This window comes from Dasypus novemcinctus, chromosome 14 (assembly GCF_030445035.2).
Source record: "Dasypus novemcinctus isolate mDasNov1 chromosome 14, mDasNov1.1.hap2, whole genome shotgun sequence".
NCBI classification, from domain to species: Eukaryota; Metazoa; Chordata; class Mammalia; order Cingulata; family Dasypodidae; genus Dasypus; species Dasypus novemcinctus.
The window spans coordinates 952813-978403 of NC_080686.1; the positions used below are offsets into that span (position 1 = coordinate 952813).

Consider the following 25591-nt stretch of genomic DNA (forward strand, 5'->3'; position numbering starts at 1 on the left):
ATTGTCCATGAAGCACCACCCAGGACAACTCCACATCCTGAAAACGCCTCCACATCTCATCTCTTCCTCCCATTCCCCAAACCCAGCAGCCACCATGGCTACCCTTCCCACACACATTCCACATTTTCTCTGTGGACATTGGATTGGTTGTGTCCATTGCACATCTATGTCAAGTGGGGGCTTAGATTCCACATGGATACTGGATGCACTCCTCCTGCTTTCAGTTGTAGACACTCTAGGCTCCATGGTGTGGTGGTTGACCTTCTTCAACTCGATGTTAGCTGAGTGGGGTAAGTCCAATAAATCAAAGTGTAGGAGCTGAAGTCTGTTGAGGCTCTGGGCCTGGGTGTCATATTATCAGTCCAGAGAATTCAAGTCCCGTAAATATATCTTAAACCCCAGCACCAACTACAATTCCAATAAAGTAGCATGCAAGTCTTGTGAGAAGAGATCCCCTCTGAGTCCAATTCCATCACGCAGAAACACCAGCTCCAAAGAAGGGCCATCTGCCATGGCAGTGAACCCCATCCACCATGACCATAGAACCCGTGGGTCTCTTTATCCCTCAAAAGAACCAATACCTGGGGTTGTATCTACTTTATCCATCTCTTAGACTCTGCTCAGTTGTGCATAAGGGCATTCTTTCTGACAGCCTCCAGACTCTTTTTAGAGACTCATAGCCTTATAATCTCATTTCTCCTTTCCATTTCTCCCTTACACTAGGTCAAACAGCATTTTGAAGTCATGTTATTATATGTAGACAGGGATATTCTGCTGATCCGTATTGAACCTTTAATTCAAGGTCATTTTCTAGTTGCATCTTCAGCTGGTATGTGGTAGTGATCCCTCAGTGCCAGGGAGGCTCATCCCTGGGTGTCATGTCCCACGCTGGGGGGAATGCACTGCATCTACATGCTGACTTTGGCTGTGAGAGTGGCCACATTTGAGTAACATGAAGGCTGTCAGGAGGAAACTCCCAGGCACAGTGCTACTCCAGGCCCCGTTCTTATTGCAGGTGTATAGGCTCAAAAGCATAGCCACTTAGTATCAGGAGCCCACTGTTGGGCCCTCCTTCCCTCCTAGTACAGATATTGTTTTGTATGATTTTGATCTTTCTGAATTCATTGAGACTTTCTTTGTGGCCTCACATGTGATCTATCTTGGAGAATGATCCATGTGCACTTGAGAAAAATATATATCCTGCTGTATTCGGGTATAATGATCTGTATAAGTCTATTAAGTCCAGCTCCTCTAATATGCTGTTCAGAGTTTTTGTTTATTGATTCTCTTTTGAGATGTTCTGTCCAAAGCTGATAGTGGTGTATTAAAGTCCCCCAGTATAACTGTAGAGGCATCTATTCTTTCACTTAGTTTTTCTAGTGTTTGCCTCATGTATTTGGAGGTGCCCTTGTTAGGAGCATAAATATTTATGATTGTTCTTCCTTCTTGAAAGATTATCCCTTTCACTAATATATAGTGTCCTTCTTTGTCTCTTGCAATTGTTTCGCATTCAAAGTCTATTTTGTCTGATATTAATATAGCTACACTTGCCTTTTTTGGTTATTGTTTGCTTGTAAGATTGTTTTCCAGCCATTCACTTTCAACCTCCATGAATCCCTGGGTCTAAGATGTGTTTCTTGTAGACAGCATATAGATGGGTCATATTTCCTTATCCAATCTCCCAGTCTGAATCCTTTGACAGGTGAGTCTAATCCAGTGACATTCAGTGTTATTACCTTCAAGGAATTATTTATGTTAGCCATATTTTGTTTGGACTTGTGTTTGTCATGTTTTGTTTGTTTTTTTCCTTCTCTTTTTGTCTTTTTTGTTGCTTGTACACTCTCCTCCAACTCTGCCTCTCCTGTTTTTTTTTGTTCCTGCAGAACTCCCTTTAGTATTTCTTGAAGGGCAGGGTTCTCATTGGCATACTCTTTTAATTTCAGTTTATCTGTGAATATTTTTAACTCTCCATCATTTTTGAATGCTAGCTTAGCTGGGTGGAGTATTCTTGTTTGGAAATTAGTTTTTGTTTTATTATCTTGACTATATCATACCACTGCCTTCTTGCCTCCATGGTTTCAGATGAGAAAGCAGCACTTAATCTTATGGAGCCTCCCTTGTATGTGATGGTTCTCTTTTCTCTTGCTGCTTTTAGAATTTTCTCTTTGTCTTGAGCATTGGATAATTTGACAAGTATATGTCTTGGGGTGGGCCTGTTGGGATTTATGATGTTTGGGGTGCATTGTGCTTCCTGGATGTGTACATCTCTCTCTCTCAGTAGATTTGGGAAGTTTTCAGCCATTATTTCCTCCAACACCCTTTCTTTCCCCTTTTCCTCCTCTTCTCCTTCTGGGATGCATATAATACATATGTTTGTGCATTTTGCATTGTCATTCACATCCCTAAGTCCTAACTGGATTTATTCTATCTTTTTATCGATCAGTTTTACTCTCTGTTTGATTTCAGATGTACTGTCTTCCACGTCACTAATTCTCTGCTCTGCCTCTTCTAATCTGCTGCTATTTGCTGGGAGTGTATTTTTGATTTCTTGAACTGTGGTGTTCATCACCATCATATGTTATCTTTTTGCATATGTCTGCAATTTCCTCTCCCAGTGTTTTCTTCATCTTGTTAATCTCTTCCTTTGCTTCATTGAGTTGGGCTCTAATATATGTTTTGAAATCTTTAATTACTTGTCCGATGTTCTGCTCCCCTTCCTGGTTTTTAGTTTGTTCATTGGATTCAGCCATGTTTTCCTGATTATTGGTTTGGTTTGTAGTTTTTTGTTACTGTCTGGTCATTATGTTATCTTGACGGGATTAATCAGTTCCTTAGCTTCTTTGTCTAGTCTTCCGGATCAGTTAGTTGTTGTTCATACATAAGTGTTATGTATTCTCTTTGTCACTTTGTTCTTCTTACTCTGTTTTTTTGTTGCTTGCTAAGTTCACTTTGAACGAAAATATTAGGGCCAGGGAACAAAAATGAGTAAGAAAAGAAAATGTATAAAGTAGTATAGGTAATAAATGTTATCAGAGCAACAATGTGAGATCTGGGAGAATGGATATTAGACCCATGTAAGTTGTGTAGAGTTATAGCTGTAAGTAAAGTACCTATAATGAGACAGTCAACTGAATATGGGGAGGAATATAGTATGAAATAAAAAGCCAGTGTTTTAATGAGAGAGGGAAAGAGAAAAGAAAGACAATAATATTAAGAGTGGATAAAAGACAGAAAACAGAACAAAGGTATTAGACATTAAATGTCAGACAATTAAGGGGCCAAAGAAAGGAAAGTGGAATGTAAGAGAAACAGTAGATGATGGAGGATAGAAAGATGTGGGGGAAAGGGGATAGTGTAGGTGGCCAAAATCAATACATACAGAAAAGTGAAAATGGAGGATGAGGAAACACAGCCAAATGTTACGTGCTCCCTGCAGCACCTATTATCTAAATAAAATAAAATAAGAAGGAAAAGAGAAGAGAGAAAGGGGATGGGCAAAGAAAAGGGAGGGAAACAAGAAAAAGAAAAAGAAAAAAAAAACTAAAGAAATGAAAAAGGACCTTGGGGGAGAAAATGGGAGAAAAGACCAGGAGACAATGCAATATTAGCAACCAAGACAAAAAAAAAAAGAACCAACGTTTTAAGCTAGGAATCTCTTTGCAGTTAAATAATACACTTAGGGATCTGACCTTCCCCCTTTCTCCTTTCCTCACTTCTCTCTTCCAGGGCAGCAGGAAAGCTGCCTGAGAGGTCCAGTAGGAGATTCAAGTAGGTTCTTTTTGAACCAACTCAACACAGAAGACTATAGCTCTTTATTTCCAATGTGAGATCACCTACACCTTACCAGCAACCCCAAATATGCTACTGGAAGCTTGGATAGTATCTCCTACAGTTCCTCGTCATTAGATGTGCTAGGAGAGGTCTAATTGATTTTCTGCCTCCACCTTCTCCCAGACCAAGTTTCCTATCCCTGGATGTTTAGGTAAATTGGGCTTTCTCAGCAGATTCACCTCTCCTTTCTTCCTAGACTCTCCCCAAGACAGCTGGTATACTCCTCCAAGTTCAGGGAGAGAGAGAGAGAAAAAAAAAACCACACAAACTCCAAGGGCTAGGTTAATCAAGGACCTCAGATAGACCTCAGGGTTCGGTATATTCAGGAATGGGAAGTCTGTGATATTGCAGACTCAAGGTGTGTGAGTCTCTGAAGTGTGGTCCACCAGGGTTTAGGGGACACAGACCTGGGAGCCCTGTATCCAGTTAACAGCATGCCTAGGAGCACCACAGCATAACACAGCCTTCAGGGATCCCCACAGCTGGGTTCCAGCCCTAGGGGGAGGGGTCCTACCCACAACCTCTGACCTCCATGTCAGAAACTCAAAATTCCACCTCTCACAAGAATCTCCTCTGTCACTGTCTCACCAGATCGACATCCTGACACTTCCTGCCCTGCAAGCCCCTGAAACCGCCCACTCAGGGTTTGGGAACACCCCACATGACAAAGATTCCAGGGATCACCAAGGCCTGGCCACCAGCCCTAGGGGTAGGGGCTCCACTTAGAACCTCTGACCTCCATGTCAGAAATGCAAAAGTCCACCTCTCACAAGAATCTCCTCCATCACTGTCTCACCAAATCAACTTCCAGACCCCTCCCACACAGCAAGCCCCTGAAACAGCCCACTCAGGGCTTGGAAACTCCCCAGCATAGCAAAGCCTTCAGGAATCCCCAGTGCCGGGCCACCAGACCCAGGGGGAAGGGTCCCACCCACAACCCCAACCTCCATGAAAGAGACCCAAAATTCTACCTCTTGCAAGAATCTCCTCTGTCACCATCCCACTAAATTGACGTCCAGACACCTCCTGCCCTGCAAGCACCTGAGTTAGCCTAGTCCAGCAGGACTCCAACTCTACTCAGCCTCTTCTTTGCAGGAGAGATTATCACTCAGATGCAATCTTGCCCCCCCCCCATTCATCTCTTGATGGACATTTGGATTGTTTCCAACTTTTGGCAATAGCGAATAATGCCGATATGAAAATTGGTGTGCATATATCTGCTTGCGGACCTGCTTCCAATTCTTCTATGTATATTCCCAGCAGAAGGATTACTGGATCATATGGCACCTCTATAGTTAGCTTCTATAGCACAGGAACCATCAAACTGTGCACAATGGCTGCACAATTCTATATTTCCACCAGCAATGGATAAAGGTTTCTATTCCTCCACATCCTCTCCAAATCTTGTAATCCTGTTTTTAAAATAGTTGCCAGTCTAATGTGTGTAAGATGATATCTCTTGTAGTTTTGATTTGTATTTCTCTAATAGCTAGTGATATTCAGTATGTTTTCATGCACTTTTCAGACATTTGTATTTCTTCTTTAGAGAAGTGTCTATTCAAATCTTTTGCCCATATTTAAAAAATGGGTTGTATGTTTCTTTTATTTTTGAGATGTGGGGTTTCTTTTAAAATTCTAGATATTAGGCCCCTATCAGATATATGGTTATCAAATATTTTCTCTCATTGAGTAGGTTGCCTTTTCTCTTCCTTGACAAATGGACACTATAGGCAGGGCAGACAGCTCAGGATTTTGGCACCCTACCAGCAGGCCCTACTTCAAATTTATGCTCTATATGACAGAGTTGGGCTCAGTGGTGGTTTTCCTAACATGGCTCTTTTGCCTCTTCCATTTGAACCTGTAGTTAGTGCTAAAGACTCAAATCTCTGGGTTGTCCATGTACCAGGTGGGCCCTGAATCTCAACAGATTTGCAAAAGCTACTCTCCAGTTCATTGGCTCACCCAGGATAACTAACCAGATGATAATTGACAACAGCCATCTCAAGGAACAGAGAGTCTGCAACTGCACCCAAGATAGTCCCATCCATTGATCCCATGGGATCTAAGCCTCTTTTCAACTAGAGACAGAGTGGTCCTCACCATCCCAGAATCCTCAGAATTGGGGAATGAACAATGGACAAGAGGAGGCTTACTGTTATTCTATTATAGACTTATTGTGATCCTAGCAATGGAAGAACTCTTATCATTGACGTGGAGGCAGTGGCCACTGGAGGTTCTGAGGGGAGGGAGAAGGAAAAATAGGTATAATTTAGGGATATTTTTGGGACGTGGGAATTGTCATGAATGACATTGCAATGACAGGTATAGGCCATCATATATCTTGTAATAACTTACAAAAATGTGGGAGTGTAAACTATAATGTAAATTATAATCAACACTTAGTGGCATGTTCCAAGATGTGTTCATCAAATTGTGGCAATTGTACCACATTAATTAAGGATATTATTGATGTGGGAAATGAGGGCTAGGGATTGGGACATATGGGAGTCCCCTAAATTTTTTATGTAATATTTATGTAATCTACGTTTCTTTAAAAAATTTTTAAAAGTATATTAAAAAAATAGTACAAATTTAAGCATATTCTTCCCTGAATCAGAACAAATGTATGTTAATATCACATGATATTAAAAAGTAGGGTGGTATTTGGGTGAAAATACACCTAAAGCAATCAATGGACTGTAGAGAATAGTAAAATATTAATATTTTTCTATCAATGGTAAAAAAAAAATTGACTGAAATAAACCAAACACAAAGTACTACATATTGTTAGGCTTCATTTATATGAAATGTAAATAAAAATAAATTTATAGAGATGGAATTAGATTAGTGGTTATGAATGGCAGGGGAAGGACAGAGGGATTGCTTACTGCTAATGGGTAAGAGCCTTTTCTTTTTGGAGTAATGAAAATGCCCTAAAATTGAGTGCAGAGATGAATGCACAATGCATTCATTTTTAGAAAAGCCATTTAATGAATACTTTAGTTGGATTATATAATATGTGAATATATCTTAATAAAATTGCTTAAGGAAAAAAAAACTCCCAATGCAGTGAAGTCAAGGACAATAAGTCTTCACTAGTGATTTAAGTAGAATTTCTCCAAAGGAGATATACAAAAAGCCTGAAAAGATACTCAAAATCATTGGTTATCAGAGAAATGCAGATCCGAACCACAGTGAGATACCAATTAACATCCACTAGATGGCTATCACTAACAAAACAAAAAATAGTAAATGTTGGTGAAGATACAAAGAAATACAAATCCTAATATATTGCTAGCAGCATTGTAAAATGGCACAGACTCTTTGGAAACCAGCTTGGAAATGCCACAGAAAGTTAAAAATAGAATTACCATAAAACCAGCAATCCCACTTCTTGGTATATACTCAATAAAACTGAAGGCAGGGAACTCAATATCCATAACCAAAGAATGACAGAGGACCACCATGTCACACCTTATACAAAATCAATGCAAGATGGAATAAAGATCTAAATACAAGAGCCAAGACCATAAAGACCTTGGAAGATAATATTAGGAAGCATCTACAGGATTTTGTAATAGGAAATGGCTTCATAAACTTTACACCCAAAGCATGAGCAGTAAAAGAAAAAATAGATAAATGAGATCTCCTCAAAATTAAAACCTTTTGCATCACAAAGGGGTATGCCAAGAAAGTGAAAAGACAGCCCACACGAAGGGAAAAAGTATTTGGTAACCATATAGGGGCCAAATATGGAGCACATATAAAGAAATCCTGTATCTCAAAAATAAAGATATAACTCATTTAAAAAATGGGCAAGTGATTTGAACAGACCCTTCTCAAAAGAAGAAATACAAATGGCTAAAAAGCACATGAAAAGATACTCAACATCACTAGCTATTAGGGAATGCAAATCAAAACTACAATGAGATACCATCTTACATAATTTGAACTGGTGGCCATTAAAAAACAGAGGACTACAAATGATATAGAGAATGTGGAGGAATGGGAAACTTCATCAATTGCTGGTGGGAATGTAGAATGGCCCAGCCATTGTGAAAGATACTTTGGCAATTCCTCAAAGAAACTATAGATCTTCTATATGACCTAGCAACTCCACTTCTGGATATATAACCAAAAGAATTGGTGGTAAGGACAGAAACAGTTATATGCACACCAATGTTCACAGCAGCATTATTCACTGTTACCAAAAGTTGGAATCAGCTCAAATGCCCATCAAGAGATGAATGGATAAATAAAATGTGGTATATACATACAATGGGATATTACTCAGCCATAAGAAAGAATACAGTACTAACGCATGGGAAAACTGATGAATCTGGAGGACATTACATTGCATGAAGCAAGTCAAGTCTTGAAGGACAAATATTACATGACCTCTCTGATATGAATTTAGCAAATCAAGATGACAGAGAGCAAGGGTCTGAAAAATAGGGTTACATGAAATAGAAAGGGAGAAGTTTGTTAACTAATGCCCATATATGTGAAATCTATGAAAAGGTGGAAATGAGTAGTTGTGCAGTGAAGGAATATGGCAGGGGTACAGGGTTACTACTATTGGGTTGGGCAGTGCAAGCTTGACAGGGTGGGGAGGATTGTTGGATGCTCCATTGAACTGGAGGGATTGTTGAGGGAGGGAGGAGGTAAACACTGGGGATTGGTAGGTATGTGGCTGAAATTACAATGTTGAGAAAGCTCTTTTGGCAATATGAAAAGGGTTACTAGTTTAGGGTGTTGAATGGGGGTCATTTGGGACAGGGTGCACCTGGGACAGTCTTCTAGAGAAAGGGCAAATGATCATTTCATCATAGTGTGTTGTATCATTGGGGAAAGAACCACATAATGAGTGGGAAATAGACTCCCATCCTGGGGAGGCCCAATAAGTTCTCAAAATAAGGGGAGGGTGCCTCTTGAGAGCACACACAGTTTCTTATAGGGAAAGACAGACTAGTGTGTCAAGCCCTCAGCATTGTTGCAAGTATCTATGAATCTTGTCCTTCAAGGAGTGAAGTCTGGTGGTTGCAGTGGACCCCATGGGGAGAGGGAGGGAAGAATAGAATATACGGAAGGGGGATATTTAGGGAACAATGGAAGTGTTCTGCATGATCTTGCAATGATGGATATAGGCCATGTTAAATTTCATAAAAAATTTATAAAAATGTGTGGTCTAAAGTGTAAACCATAATGTAAACCATTGACCATGGTTAGTAGCTATGTTTCAATATTTCTACATCAGTTGTAACAAATGTACCATCCATATGTAAAAAGGCTATTAATAGGGAAGGGGGGAAAGGGGAAGGATTTGGGGTATATGGGAATCCTCTATATTCTGTTTGTGACTTTACTGTGACCTAAAAGTTATTTGAAGAGAAAATGAAAAAAGTAAGACATTGAGGAAGAAATGAAAGAAAATTCCACTGTACATACAGGACAACAGATATTACAGTGATGAAAGGCAAAATGTCAAAAAAAAGTATTCATTTTTTAAAAATATTTTTTATTTGAATACCCCAATTTTTAAACTTTATTTTAGTTTTTGTTTTTCTGTTTATATATTTTATTTCTTGTGTTTAAACCCATTATTATTATTTCATTTTCCTATTAATTACATTTGGTGATATTATTGGCTTCATTTTGAAGAAGTTTTGTATCACAGAAGGGTTACAACTGTGGTGGAGGCGCATCATTGGTGTGGGGTGTCAATGATGTGGGATACATGGAAGGAAGTTCACCTGGACATACATGTGAGGTATATACATGTGCTGGAATGTTCATGGGGCATTGTCACAGTGAGTGGAGATTCATGCAATAACTGAAAGAATATTGAATTCCCATCCTGGGAAGCTCTGCCACATTCTCTAATGGAATATCAACATTCCCCAAGTATGGAGGCAATGACTAGAGAAGGATAGTCCATTGATGGACCCCTGATATTGATGACTATGCTTATAAGCCTTTGCTCTTGAAATTGAAACTTAGCCTAGTGTTGTAGGGTGCCTAAGAGTTACCCCCTGAGATCCTCCATGTCACTCAGATGTGGCCTCTCTGTAAGCCAAACTCAGCACATAAATATATTACCATATGTGACTCCCAGGGATAAGCTTCTCTGCCACTGAGAGTTTATTACCAAGCACTGGCTGGTGATGCAACTTGAAAAAGACCTTGAATAAAAGGGGGGAAATGAAAAGACAAATGAGTTTATATGGCTAAGAGTCTTCAAAATTAGTTGGGAGGTCATCCCAGAGGTAATGCTCATGTATGCCTCAGCCGAATCTCATAGACTACCAAAGTATATTCTACCCCAAATAGTGGGGCTCCTGAGGGCTCTGGAGACACCCAGGTCCTAGAGTCATGGCAGGTAGATTTCAGAGTTTGGCGTCTCTCCAATGGGCCCTACTTTGGAGTTTGTGCAACCTAGTGTGACAAAGTTGGACTTAGATGTGACTTCTCTACACATGCCTCCTCTGTCCCTTCTATTTGTACCTATAGTTGGTGCTGACATTGGTAGGCATACATCCAAGAGATTTGAATCTCTGGGCTTTCCATGTGCCGGCTGGGCCCTGAGCCTCAGTGGAGATGCAATACCTACTTTCTAGTTCATTGGACTCACCCTGGACAACTGACAAAGAGGTGAGGATGGACAACCACCATAGCAAGTAACTGAGAGTGTGTGTCTTCAACTGCAAGCAAGAGTCCCATCCATCAGCCATATGGGATCAAGGTCCCTTCTCAATTAGATGTGGAGTTGTATCACCATCCCAGAATCCTCAGGATTGGTGAATAAAGAATGGACTAGAGTGGACTTGCTGGTATTCTACTATAGGCTTATTGTGATTCTAGTAATGGAAGAAATTATTTCATTGACGTGGAGACACTGGAGGTGCTGAAGGTTGGGAGAGGGAAAAAGAGATGTATTTTCAGGACTTAGAATTGTCCTGAGTAACATTGCTATGAAAGATACAGGCCATTATATATCCTGTCATAACCTACAGAGTTGAGTGGGAAAGAGTGTAAAGTACAGTGTTAACTATAATCCATGTTTTGTCAGTTCTTCAGATGTGCTCATCAATTGCAATGAATGTTCCACTCCAAAGAAAGAATTTGTTAATGTGGAGAAGAGTGGACACTGTGGGGATGGGGAAATTTTGGGAGTCCCTTATATTTTTGTGTGTAACATTTTGTGTAATCTAAGTATCTTTTAAAAAATAAAAAAATACTTATAAAACTCTATTACAGATGACATGATCTTATATTTAGAAAATTCTGACATATCTACAACAAAGCTTTTAAGCTAATAAATGAGTTCAGCAAAGTGGCAGGAAACTAAATCACTATGCCAAAAAAAGGTGGTGTTTCTAAGTACTAGTAATGAGCAAATCGAGGAGGAAATAAAGAAAAAATTCTATTTATAATAGCAACAAAAAATTCAAATATGTAGACATTAATTTAATTAAGAATGTAAAGGACCTTTATTCCAAAAACTACAAAACACTGCTAAAAATAATCAAAGAAGACCTAAACAAATGGAAGGACATTTTGTGTTCATGCATTGGAAGACCAAACATCATGAAGATGTCAATTCTACTCAAACCCATTTATATATTCAACACTATACCAATCAAAATTCTAACAGCCTAATTAACAGATATAAAAAAAGTCAATTACCAAGTTTATTTGTAAGGGAAAGTGTTCCTTAATAATAAAAAACATCCTAAAAAGAAAAACAAAATCAGAAGATGCATGCCTCCCAATACTGAAGAGTAGTATATAGCTACAGTGGTCAAAACAGCAGGGTAAAGGAAGCTGACTTGGCCCAGTGGTTACGACATCCATCTACCACATGGGAGGTCTGAGGTTCAAATCCCGGGCCTCCTTGACTGGTGTGGAGCTGGCCCATGTGCAGTGCTGATGCACGCAAAGAGTGCTCTGCCACACAGGGGTGACCCCTGTGTAGGGGAGCCCCATGTGCAAGGAGTGCACCCTGTAAGGAGAGCCACCCAGTGCAAAAGAAAGTTCAGCCTGCCCAGGAATGGCACCACACACACAGAGGGCTGACACAGCAAGATGACACAACAAAAAGAAACACAGATTCCTGTGCTGCTGACAACAACAGAAGCAGACAAATAAGAACATGCAGCAAATGGACACAGAGAACAGACAACGGGGGGGGGGGGAGGAAGGGGAGAGAAATAAATAAAATAAATCTTAAAAAAAAACAGCAGAGTATTGGCATAAAGATAGATACATTGATCAATAGAATGAAAATGAGAGTTCAGAAATAGACCCTCACCTTTAAGGTCAAATGGTTTTTGATAAGCCTACCAAATCCACTTTTCTGGGCCAGAACAGTCTCTTCAACAAATGGGGCTGGGACAACTCGATATCCATACAAAAAGAATGAAACATGAGCCCTATATCACCCCCTATACAAGAATCAACTCGAAATTGATCAAAGACCTAAATATAAAAGCCAAGACTATAAAACTCCTAGAAGATAATGTAGAGAAATATTTACAAGCCCTTGCAGTAGGTGGCAGTCTCCAAAACCTTATACCCAAAGCTTAAGCAACTAAGGAGAACATAGATAAATGGAACCTCCTAAAAATTAAACACTTCTCCAGCAAAAAGGACTGTGTGAAGATGGTAAAAAGGCAGCCTACACAATGGAAGAAAATATTTGGTAATCATACATCTGACAAGGGTCTAATATTCATTATATATAAAGAGATCCTGCAACTCAACAATAAAAATTCAAATGACCTGATTAAAAATTGGCCAAAAAACTTGAATAGGTATTTTTCTTAAAAAAGAATTACAAGTGGTGAAGAAACACATGAAAAAAAATGTTCAACATCACTGGCTATTAGGGAAATGCAAATCAAATCTACAGTGAGATTTAATTTCAAACCTACTAGAATGGCCATTATTAACAAAACAGAAAACTGAAGGTGTTGGAGAGGATGTGGAGGGGCAGGAATGCTTATTCACTGTTGGTGGGAATGTAGAATCCCCACTGTGAGTCTGTTTAGTGGTTCGTAAGAAAGTTAGATATAGATCTACCATGTGAATCTGCAAGACCACTACTAGGTATATAACCCAGAAGAACTTAGAGCAGTGATATGGACAGACATCCACACACCTATGTTCATAGTGACATTATTCACAATTGCCAAAAGATGGAATCAAACCAGGATTCCATCACATGGAATTTTATTCAACAGTAAGAAATAATGAAGGGAAACGGACTTTGGCCCAGTGGTTAGGGCGTCCGTCTACCATATGGGAGGTCCGCGGTTCAAACCCCGGGCCTCCTTGACCCGTGTGGAGCTGGCCACGCGCAGTGCTGATGCGCGCAAGGAGTGCTGTGCCACGCGAGGGTGTCCCCCGCGTGGGGGAGCCCCACGCGCAAGGAGTGCGCCCGTGAGGAGAGCCGCCCAGCGTGAAAAGAAAGAGCAGCCTGCCCAGGAATGGCGCCGCCCACACTTCCCGTGCCGCTGACGACAACAGAAGCGGACAAAGAAACAAGACAAAGAAACAAGACGCAGCAAATAGATACCAAGAACAGACAACCAGGGGAGGGGGGGAAATTAAATAAATAAATAAATCTTAAAAAAAAAAAAATAATGAAGTCATGGAGCATATGACAACATGGATGAGCCTATAGAACTTTATGTTGAATGAAGCAAGCCAGGCACAAAAGGACAAATATTGCATGATTTCACTATTATGAACTATTAATAAATAAAATGAGAAAAATCATGGAGTTAATAATAGCAAGAATATGTCACCAGAAAATAGAACCTAGTTACAGAATGAAAAGCTGAAATTTAATCTTTGCAGAATTGGTAAAAATGTGTTTTTAAATGTTTAGAAATGAATGAAAAATGTCAAAGAACATTTTAGGATTTATAATTTATAGCACTAACATATGAGCATTATAGTGGTTTGTTTTTTGTTAATTTTTTTCTTTTTTCAAGTCTTGAAAAGGAAAATGCTCTAATATTGATTAAAATAATAAATGCACAACTCTGTGATTATATCAAATGTCATTGATTGTAAACTTTAATATAATAATATGGTGAGTTTGGGGAAAAATACACCAAATGTAAGATATATGCTATAATTAGTAGTAATATATTAATAGTAAATTACTATGATGCTCTTTCATAATTTGTTACAAGTGTTTCACAAAAATGCAAGGTATTGGTTGTGGGTGATGTATGGGAACTGTATGATGTTATGCATGTTTGTTTTCTAAGTTCACAACTTTTACTATATACTTACTGTTTCTGATTGTTCGTGTAAGTATAACATACTTCAATAAATTTTTAATGGAATAAAACAGGCTGTTAGAGAGAAATACATAATTTAATATGAGGTTTTGAAGATTAGAGATTTGAGCTTAAAGAGAAAGCTGGGAGGCATTGTAAAGTCATATGCAAAGGTTTTATTTTAAATTGTGATTAAATCATAATGTACTTGCTGTTCTCAAAAACCTAGTGAGGGGGGAAGTGGCTAAGACTTAATCAGTTGGACTCCCATCTACAATATGGGAGGCCCTGGGTTCACATCCCAGAGCCTCATTGTGAAGACAGGCTCACCCACATGCTGCGGAGAGCCCACAAGCACCATGGACAATCGCCTCAGCAAGGTGATGCAACAACAACAAAAAAAGGGAGACAAGCAAAAAAAAAAAAAGGCAGAAGAGCATGCAGCAAATGGACACAGCGAGCAGACAGCAAGCAAGCCACAAGGGCGGGGAGATAAATAAAAAGTAAAAAAATACAGACACAAAAGAATGCACAGAGAATAGACAGAGAGCAGATGGCAAGCAAAAAGCCACAAGGGGGGATTTTTTAAAAAACTAGTAAGGGAAGAAATACAAAAAATCAGAAACTTATAATACAGGACTGGGTGTGAATTCACTAGAGGTGAATTCAGATGGGACTTACAAATGGGACTTAAGGGGCTTAGGAACCCATACTTAGAGTTGATAAAAGAATATCACTGAAGTTTAGTGTTTTCTCTTTCTGTTCTGAGCAACTGGTCAAAGTATTTTAATTTTTGTGAAAGAAAAATTGTAAAAACTTTATAATAATTCAGTAGTTTATAGCCATCTAAAAATATGGCTGTGGCTATTAAACAGAATAAATATTATAAAAACTAACTTTAAAAACAATAAAATCCTTAGAACAGTGATCTGTTTTAATTGGGTCTATTGCATTTCAGGTCCTAGTATACAGCCCAGTTTAGAAATAATGTAATGGTAGTTGTGCAAATTGGCCAAGTCCCACAGCTCTTCTGTGGTGAAATGGGCACTCAAACTCAGATTGTTCAGATTCTGAAATTCAAGCTCTAATTTATTCTCTTCTACTGAATTCCATTGACAGGGTCATGAACATAACAAAATTAGTTATTTAGTCACCCTTCATTAAGTGATTCACCCTTAGTAAGTCTCTCCTAAATGTTTCTTGATAATCATGTCCCACTCAGTCATAGAGTTTCCAAAAATTTTTTTTTCAGTGCTGCCTTTACTTCTTGTTCCTCAGGGTATAGATGAGTGAGTTAAGCATGGGGATCACCACGATGTAGAAGAGGGAAGCAAACTTTCCTTGGTCCTTGGATCTACTTTTGGCTGACTGCAAATACATAAAAATGATGGTTCCATAGAAGATGACTACCATCAGGTGGGAAGAGCAGGTCCCAAATGCTTTATGTCTTCGAATGGCTGACTTGATCTTCAAAATTGCTTGAGCAATGTACCCATAGGAGATTAGGATGAGTGACAAAGGCACCACCAGGAATAATACACTAGCCACAAAGAGCTCAGCCTGGTTGAAGGTGGTGTCCACACATGCCAACCTGATGAGTACAGGGACCTCACAGAAGAAATGATCCACCTGGCAGTGACCACAGAAGGGCAGCTGAAGGGAGAGTGTGGACTGAATCAATGTAGTGGCCACCCCACTGAGCCATTCCATAGAGGCCAAGACATGGCGGAGCCAAAGATGCATGAAAAAATATAATGTAAAGGATGGCAAACAGCAACATAGTGATCATAGGTCATCACAACCAAGTGGATACACTCAGTGTAGCCCATTACAAGGGAGACATAGAGTTGAATCATGCAGTCTACATATGTGATGGACTTATCTGAACACTTGAGGTTGACTAGAAGCTGGGGAATGATACTGCTGAGGAAGCAGAGGTCCAGGAAGGAGAAATGGGAGAGGAAAAAAATACATAGGAGTGTGGAGTTTAGAGTCCAAGATGGACACCAAGATGATAGGCAGTGTTGCCTAGAAAGGTCATGAGGTAAAGGAACAAGATTATTCCAAAGAGAACCAGCTCTAACTGAGACTTGTCTGAAAAACCTATCAGAATAAATCCAGAGGAGGCACTCTCATTGGTCCCCTGAATTACTCTTACTTTGACCTTTCACTTCTGAAAGATGAAGTCATATCATGTATTAACCTCAGGGATTTTATGACAAATCAATGACAATAAAGATTTAGTGCTAGGGGCAAGATGGTGTCTGAGTGAGTGCATCTCTTAATCTCTCCTGCAAAGAAGCAGGTGAGTACGATCAGAGTTCTGCTGGACCAGGCTGTTTTGGGGGCTTGCAGGGCAGGATGTGTCTGGACATTGATTTGGTGAGACAGTGACAGAAGAGATTCTTGCAAGAGGTAGAATTTTGGGTCTCTGACATAGAGGTCAGAAGTTGTGGGTGGGACTCTTCCCCCTAGGGCTGGCAGCCCAGATGTGGTAATCCCTGAAAACTTTGTTGTGCTGAGGTGTTCCCAGACCCTGAGCAGACTGTTTCAGGGGCTTGCAGGGCAGGAGGTGACTGGATGTCAATTTGGTGAGACAGTGACAGATTCTTGTGAGAGGTGGAATTTTGGGTTTCTGACACAAAGCTCAGAAGTTGTGGGTGGGACCCCTCCCCCTAAGGCTGGCAGCCCAGCCACAGGGATCCCTGAAATCTTTGTTGTGCTACAGCATTCCCAAACCCCATGTTTACTGGATGCATGGTTCCCAGGTCTGTATACCCTAAAACCTGGTAGCCCACACTCCACAGACTCACATACCTTGAGTCTGCAATATCCCGGACTTCCCATCCCCAAATCCAGCACCCTGAGGCCCGTCTGAGGTCCTTGATTACCCTAGCACTCCACGTTTTTTTTTTTTTCTTTGAGCTTTGAGGAGTGTACCAGCTGACTTGGGGAGAGTCTGGGAAGAAAGCAGAGGTGAATTTGCTGAGAAAGCCCAATTTACCTAAATGTCCTAGGATAGGAAACTTGGTCTGGGAGGAGGTGGATCAGAAAATCAATTAGACCTCCTCTAGCACACCTAAGGGGAAGAGACTGTAGGACATGCTATCCCATATTTGGGGTTGCTGGTGAGGTGTAAGTGCTCTCATGCTGGAAATAAAGAGTCACTGTCTTCTGTGTTGAGTTGGTTCAACAAGAACCCACTTAAATCTCCTACCGGACCTCTCAGGCAGCTTTCCAGCTGACCTGGGAGAGACAGAAATGAGGATGGAAGAAAGAGGGAATGTAAGATCCCTAAGCATTTTATTTAACTGCAAAGAGGATTCCTAGCTTGAAACTTTGATTCTTTTTTTTTTTTATCATGGTTGCTACTGTTGCATTGTCTCCTGGTCTTATCTCCTATTTTATCCCACAAGGTTCTTTTTCATTTATTTAGTTTTTTTTCTGTTTATCTTGCTTGTTTCATCCCCTTTTATGTTCCCCCCTTTTTTTCTCTTTTTTTCTTTTTCTTCTTTTTTATTTTATTTTCTTTATTTAATAGATGCTGCAGGGAGCACTTCACATTTGCTGTGTTTCCTCATCCTCCATTTCCTCTTTTCTGTGTGTATTAATTTTGGCCACCTACACTCTCCCTTTCCTCTACATCTTTCTATCCTCCATCATCTACTGTTTCTCTTGCATTCCACCTCCCTTTCTTTGGCCCCCAAATTGTCTGATTTTTTAATTTCTCATATCTTTGTTCTGTTTTCTTTTATCCACTCTTGATATTATTGTCTTTCTTTTCTCTTTCCCTCTCTCATGAAAATACTGGCCTTTTAATTCATACTATATTCCTCCCCATATTCAGTTGACTATCTCATTATAGGTACTCTACTTACTGCTATGACTCTACACAACTTACATGAGTCTAATATCCATTCTCCTAGATCTCACATTGTTTCTCTGTTAACATTTATTACCAATACTACTTTATACATTTTCTTTTCTTACTCATTTTGCTTTCCCTGGCCCTAAATTTTCCTTCAAAGTGAACTTAGCCAGCAACAAGAAAATAGAGTAAGAAGAACAAAGTGATGAAGAGAAGACACTTACACATGAACAACAACTAATTAATCCCCAAGACTAGACAAAGAAGCTAAGGAACTGATTAAACCTGTCAAGATAAAATGATGACCAGACAGCAACAAAAAACTACAAACCAAACCAATAATCAGGAAAACGTGGCTGAATCCAATGAACAAACTAAAAACCAGGAAGAGGAGCTCTCAAAACATATATATTAGAGACCAAATTAATGAAGTAAAGGAAGAGATTAACAATATGAAGAAAACACTTGGAGAGAATACAGAAGGAATTGCAGTCACACAAAAAGATAACAGATATGATGGTGATGAACACCACAGTTCAAGAAATCAAAACTAGCCTCTCAGCAAAGAGCACCAGATTAGAAGAGGCAGAGGACAGAATTAGTGATGTGGAAGACAGTACATCTGAAATCAGAGAGTAGAACTGATCAATAAAAAGGTAGAAAAAAACGCAGCTGGGAATTAGGGACCTGAATGACAATGCAAAATGCACAAACATATGTATTATAGACATCCCAGAAGGAGAAGAGAAGGGAAAGAGGACAGAAGGGGTGTTGGAGGAAATAATGACTGAAAACTTCCCAAATCTACTGAGGGAGATGGATGTACATGTCCAGGAAGTACAATGCACCCCAAACACCATAAATCCCAGCAGACCCACCCCAAGACATATACTTGTCAAATTATCCAATGCTCAAGACAGAGAAAATTCTAAAAGCAGCAAGAGAAAAGAAAACCATCACATACAAGGGAGGCTCCATAAGATTAAGTGCTGATTTCTCATCTGAAACCATGGAGGTAAGAAGGCAGTGGTATGATATAGTCAAGATAATAAAACAAAAAAATTTCCAACCAAGAATACTCTACCCAGCTAAACTAGCATTCAAAAATGATGGAGAGTTCAAAATATTCACAGATAAACCGAAATTAAAAGAGTATGCCAACAAGAACCCTGCCCTTCAAGAAATACTAAAGGGAGTTCTGCAGGAACAAAGAAAAAAACAGGAGAGGCAGAGTTGGAGGAGAGTGTACAAGCAACAAAAAAGACAAAAAGAGAAGAAAAAAATTTTAGACAAACACATGTCCAAAGAAAATATGGCTAACATAAATAATTCTTTGAAAGTAATAACACTGAATGTCAGTGGATTAAATTCACCTGTAAAAAGATTCAGACTGGAAGATTGGATAAGGAAATATGACCCATCTATATGCTGTCTACAAGAAACACATCTTAGATAGACCCCGGGATTCAAGGAGGTTGAAAGTGAATGGCTGGAAAACAATCTTACAAACAAACAATAACCAAAAAAAGTCAGGAGTAGCTATATTAATATCAGACAAAATAGACTTTAAATACAAAACAATTGTGAGAGACAAAGATGGACACTACATATTAGTGAAAGGGATAATCTTTCAAGAAGGATGAACAATCATATATATTTATGCTCCTAACAAGGGAGCCTCCAAATACATGAGGCAAACATTGGAAAAGCTAAGTGAAATAATAGATGCCTCTATAATTATACTGGGGGACTTTAATACACCACTATCAACTTTGGACAGAACATCTCAAAAGAGAATCAATAAACAAAAACTCTGAACAGCATATTAGAGGAGCAGGACTTAATAGACATATACAGATCATTACACCTGAATACAGCAGGGTATACATTTTTCTCAAGTGCACGTGGATTATTGTCCAAGATAGACCATATGCTAGGCCACAAAGAAAGGCTCAAGGAATTCAGAAAGATCAAAATCATAAAAAATAATTTCTCTGATCACAGAGGAGTGAAGCTGGAAATCTACGAGGACCAGACCCAGATTTCACACCAAGATATGGACATTAAACAGCACACTCTTAGAAAAACAGTTGGTGAAGGAGGAAATTTCAAAAGAAATTAATAACTACCTTGAAACTAATGAAAATGATAACCTACCAAAACTAATGGGATGCATCAAAAGCAGTACTGAGAGGGAAATTTATAGCAACAAATTCATACATCAAAAAAGAAGAAAGAGCAAAAATTGAAGTACTAACTGCACATTTGGAGAAATTAGTAAAAAAGAAAATAAAAAAGCAACCCACAGTAAGAAGAAAGAAAGAAAGAAAGAACAAAGATAAGAGCAGAGCTAAACGAAATAGAAAATAAGGAAGCACTTGAAAAGATAAACAAAACCAAGAGCTGGTTCTTTGAGAAGATTAATAAAATTGACAAAACCTTAGCTAGACTAACAAAAAAAGAGAGAAGATAAAAATACACAAAATAAGATCCCACAGAAATAAAGACGATCATGAGAGGATACTTTGAAAAACTATATTCCAACAAAAATGACAATTCAGAGGAAATGGACAAATTCCTAGAAACACATAAGCAGCCTGTATTGATGAAAGAAGAAATTGATGATCTCAACAAACCATCACAAAGAAAGAGATAGAATCAGTCATTAAAAACCTCCCAACTAAGAAGAGCCCTGGGCCAGACGGCTTCACTGGTGAATTCTACAAAACATTCTGGAAAGAACTAATGCCACTCTTGCTGAAACTCTTCCAAAAAATTGAAAGAGAAGAAATATTGCCTAACTCATTCTATGATGCCAACATTACCCTGGTAACAAGTCAAACAAAGGCATCACAAGAAAGGGAAATTACAGACCAATTTCTCTAATGACACCAAAATGCTCAACAGAATACTTGCTAACCATATCCAACAACACATTAAATGAATTATACACCATGACCAATGGGATTCATTTTGGTTATGCAAGGATGGTTCAACGTAAGAAAATCAATCAATGTACTACACCATATAAACAGATTGGAGGAAAAAGTCACATGATTATATCTACTCATGCAGAAAAAGCATTTGACAAAATACAGCAAACTTCTTGATAAAAACACTGCAAATGTTTGGAATACAAGGAAATTTTCTGAACATGATAAAGAGTATATATGAAAAACCCACAGCCAACATTGTTTACAATGGTGACGTCCTAAAATCTTTCCCTGTAAGATCAGGAACAAGACAAGGATGCCCACTGTCACCTCTCTTATTTAACATTGTCTTAGAAGTACTTGGTCGAGCACTGAGGCAAGAACCAGACATAAAAGGCATTCAAATTGGGAAGGAAGAAGTCAAAATTTCATTATTTGCAGATGACATGATCCTATACATAGAAAACCCTGAGAAGTCTACAAGAAAGCTTCTAACTCATAAATAAGTTCAGTAAAGTCGCAGGTTACAAGATAAATGTACAAAAATCAGTAGCATTTCTGTACACCAATAATGAGCAATCTTTTGATGAAATCAAGAACCAAATACCATTCACAATAGTAAATAAATAAATTAAATACCCAGGAATAAATTTAACTAAAGAGGTAAAAGACTTATACACAGAGAACTACACAACACTGTTCAAGGAAATCAAAGAAGACCTAAAGAAATGGAAGAATATTCCCTGTTCATGGATAGGAAGACTAAATATTAGATGTCTATCTTAACAAAACTGATGTACAAATTCAATGCAATCCCAATAAAAATCAACACATCATTCTTTAAGGAACTAGAGAGACTAACTATGAAATTTATTTGGAAAGGAAAGAGGCCCTGAATAGCCAAAGACATATTGAAAAAGAAAAATGAAATAGGAGAAATAACAGTACCTGACTTCAAAACATACTACAAAGCTACAATAGTGAAAACAGCATGGTATTGGCACAAGGAGAGACACAAAGACCAATGGAACCAAATTAAGAGTTCTGATAGAGATCCTCATATATATAGTCATATAATATTTGATAAAGCCACCAAATCCTCTCAACTGGGAGAGAATGGCCTATTCAACAATTGGTGCCTGGAGAACTGGATATCCATATGTAAAAGAATTTAAGAGGATTACCAACTCACACCTTATAAAAAAATCAACTCAAGATGGATCAAAGACCTAAATATAAGCATCAAGACCATAAAGACTTTGTAAAGCAGTGTAGGGAAGCAGCCACAGGACCTTGTAATAGGAAATCACTTCATGAACTTCACACCAAAAGCACAAGCAGCAAAGATGCAAATAGATAAAAGGGACTTCCTCAAAATTAAAGCCTTCTGTACCTCAAAGGAGCTTGTCAAGAAAGTGAAAAGAGAGCCAACACAATGGGAGAAAATATTTCATAACCATATATCTGATAGGAGACTTATAACCTGCATATATAAAGAACTCCTATATCTCAAAAATAAAAAGACAAACAACCCATTTTAAAAATGGGGAAAAGATTTAAACAGACACTTCTCCAAGGAAGAAATACAAATGACCAAGAAGCACACGAAAAAATGCTCCAGATCTCCAGCTATTAGGGAAATGCAAATCAAAACTACAATGAGATACCATCTTACTCCCATAAGATTGCCAGCTATGAAAAAAACAGAAGACTACAAATGCTGGAGAGGATGTGGAGGAATGGGAACACTCATCCACTGCTGGTGGGAATGCAGAAGAATCCAGCCCTTCTGGAGGACAGTTTGGCAGTTTCTCCAAAAACGAGCTATAGATCTGCCACATGACCCAGCAATTCCACTGCTGGGTATATACCCAGTCGAATGGAAAACAAGGACACAAACTGATACATGCACACCAATGTTCATAGCAGCATTATTCACTATTGCCAAAAGTTGGAGTCACCCAAATGTCCATCAACAGATGAATGGATAAATAAAATGTGGTATATACATACAATGGAATACTACTCGACTTTAAGAACAAATACACTAAAAACATGGGATAACATGGTTGAATCTTGAGAACCTTATTTTGAGCAAAGCAACCCAGGCATTGAAGGACAAATACTAAATGACCTCAATGAATTACTGTGATCTAAAACTTTTGTGAAGACAAGCTTAATAATTAGGGAAAAAAGGTCAAAGGATATAGACACTGAGGAAAAGATGGAAGAAGTTGCCTTGCCAATTTGCACATTTATTGCAGTGATGGAAGGCAAAATATTAAAAACAAAGCTTTTACATCTTTTAATTTTTTGATACCCCAATTTATTTTTACCTTAATTTTTCTAAAAATTAATGTGTATTCTATATCTAACCTTTAAACTCATCACTATATTCCATTTTACTATTAATGGAACCTGGCAATATATTAGGCTTCATTTTTGAAGAAGTTTTGGAGCACAGAGGTTCAACAATGGCAGGGGAGGAATACTGGGGTGGGGTGTTATTAACAGGGGACACATGGGTGGCAGGGAGTTCTCTGAGTATATATCCAGGGTACATAAAAATGGATATTTTCATAGTGGTTACAATTAAAAACAACTGAGGGAGTGCTGAGTTCCTAGCCAGGGGAGCTCTATCACATTCCCTAAAGGAACAGCAACAACCCCCCAAATGCAATGGCAAAGACGAAAGAAGGAAGATCCAACAATGAGACCTTGACTAATGACTATGCTTGTGAACCTGTGCACCTGAAATAAGAACAAGGCCTAGAGCTGCAGGGTGCCTAAGAGTTACCTCCTGACAGCCTCCGTGTTGCTCAAATGTGGCCAGTCTCAACGCCAAACTCAGCATGTAAATGCGTTGCATTCCCCCCAGCATGACTTCCGGGAATGAGCCTCTCTGGTGTTGAGGGATTACTACCAAGTACCAGCTGATGATGTAACTAGAAAATGACCTTGAATAAAAGGGTCAACTCAGACCAGCAGAACATCTCAGTCTACATATAATACCCGGAGTTAAAAATGCTTTTTGACCTGAATAAAAGGGGGAAATGGAAAGGACAAATGAGTTTATATGGCTATGAGTCTCCAAAAAGAGCCAGGAGGTTATCAGAGGGGTCACCCTTATGCACACCTCAGCAGAGTCCTAAAGACAGATAAAGTAGATACAACCTCAGATATTGGTTCTTCTGAGGGCCAGAGACCCACAGTTTCTATGGTCATGGCAGATGGAGTTCAGTCCCATGTCAGTTGGCCCTACTTTGCAGTTTGTGTTTCTGTATGATGGAGCTGGATTCAGATATGATCTTTGTTCACAAACCTCTCCTGTTAGTTTTACTGGATCTGTAGTTGGTGCTGGGGTTTAATGTATACCCAGGGGACTTGAATCTTTGGACTGACCATGTGATAGCCAGGCCCTGAGCCTCAATAGACTTGCAACTCCTACACTCTGATTTATTGGACTTATCCCCCCTCAGCTAATATGGAGGTAAAGAAGGTCAACCACCACACCATGGAGCCAAGAGTGCCTTCACCTGAAAGCAGGAGAATTGCAAGCAGCATCCATGTGGAATCTAAGCCCTCTCTTGATATAGATATGGAGTGGACACAACTATTCCAGGTCCACAGGATGGAGGATTAGAGTATGGATTAGACTGGACTTACTGATAATCTATTCATGAACTATTGTGGTTAGTAATCAAAAAAATGTGGCATTGGTGTGGAGAAAGTGGCTACGGTGGCTGCTGGTGGTAGGGAGTGTGAAGAAGAGATGTGATGTGGGGACGTTTTTGGGACTTGGAGTTGTCCTGAGTGGTGCTGCGGGGACATTTACCAGACATTGTATGTCCTCCCATAGCCCACAGAGTGGACTGTGGGAGAGTGTGTGCTATGGTGTGGACCATTGACCATGAGGTGCAGCAGTACTCAGAGATGTATCTACGAAGTGCAGTGAATGTCTCATGATGTTGGAGGAGGTTTTTGTTATTGGGGGAGGAGTTGGGTGACGGGGTTGGAGGTATATGAGAACCTCATATTTTTTTAATGTAACATTAAAAAAATAAAGAAAGAAAATAAAAAGGGCCCAAGCAAAACAGGAAAAAGATTTAGTGCTGCCTAAAATATGAGTGGTCATATCCCTATTATCAAATATCAATAAGTAAAGGAAAATTCCTTGAAATGTATGGAATGATCTTTCCTAAATTGTAATTTTAAAAAATTAAGCAATTGTAATATATTACAAAACCTAGCATTCAGTATGCTTTTATGATTATTCACAGGTTTAGAATTTTATTCAAGAAAAATCCATTAAACCTCCTATAAAAGAAGCAAAAAGAACATTTCTGGAATAAAATATAATGGTTTCAATTTTATTTAGCTTAAATGTAATCTCCCTACATTTATGGAGTATCAATTAAATAAATTAATATTATTATTTATTAAACCTTTAAGATGCTGAAAGTTCTAAATCCATGTTTAATGGAATAAAGTTAAAAAAGGAAATGTAGGTCTACCCTCTCTGCAATGAATGAAGTAACTTAATAGGTAAAAAAAAAAAAAGATTTTGTGCTGGGAAATCAAGCCTTGGAAATAGATGAAGAAAAAGGCCACACTAGAAAATATTAGTGTGTGTGAACACAGTCTACTGGCTATAGGTTTTCCAACTA

The 25591-nt window shown here is 38.9% G+C and overlaps 1 long non-coding RNA gene across 2 annotated transcripts in view; it reads left to right on the forward strand.

Moving 5' to 3' along the window:
• LOC131273224 (uncharacterized) overlaps positions 1-25591 on the forward strand; it is a 123458-nt gene that overhangs the window by 92998 nt on the left and 4869 nt on the right. The window contains exon 5 of one of the 2 annotated variants that reach the window (XR_009180354.2): positions 24404-24578. The exons of the other annotated variant lie outside the window; for it this stretch is intronic. This is a non-coding gene — a long non-coding RNA (uncharacterized lncRNA). Of the gene's footprint in view, positions 1-24403; positions 24579-25591 lie in introns of those variants that run through there. 2 annotated transcript variants of the gene reach the window in all.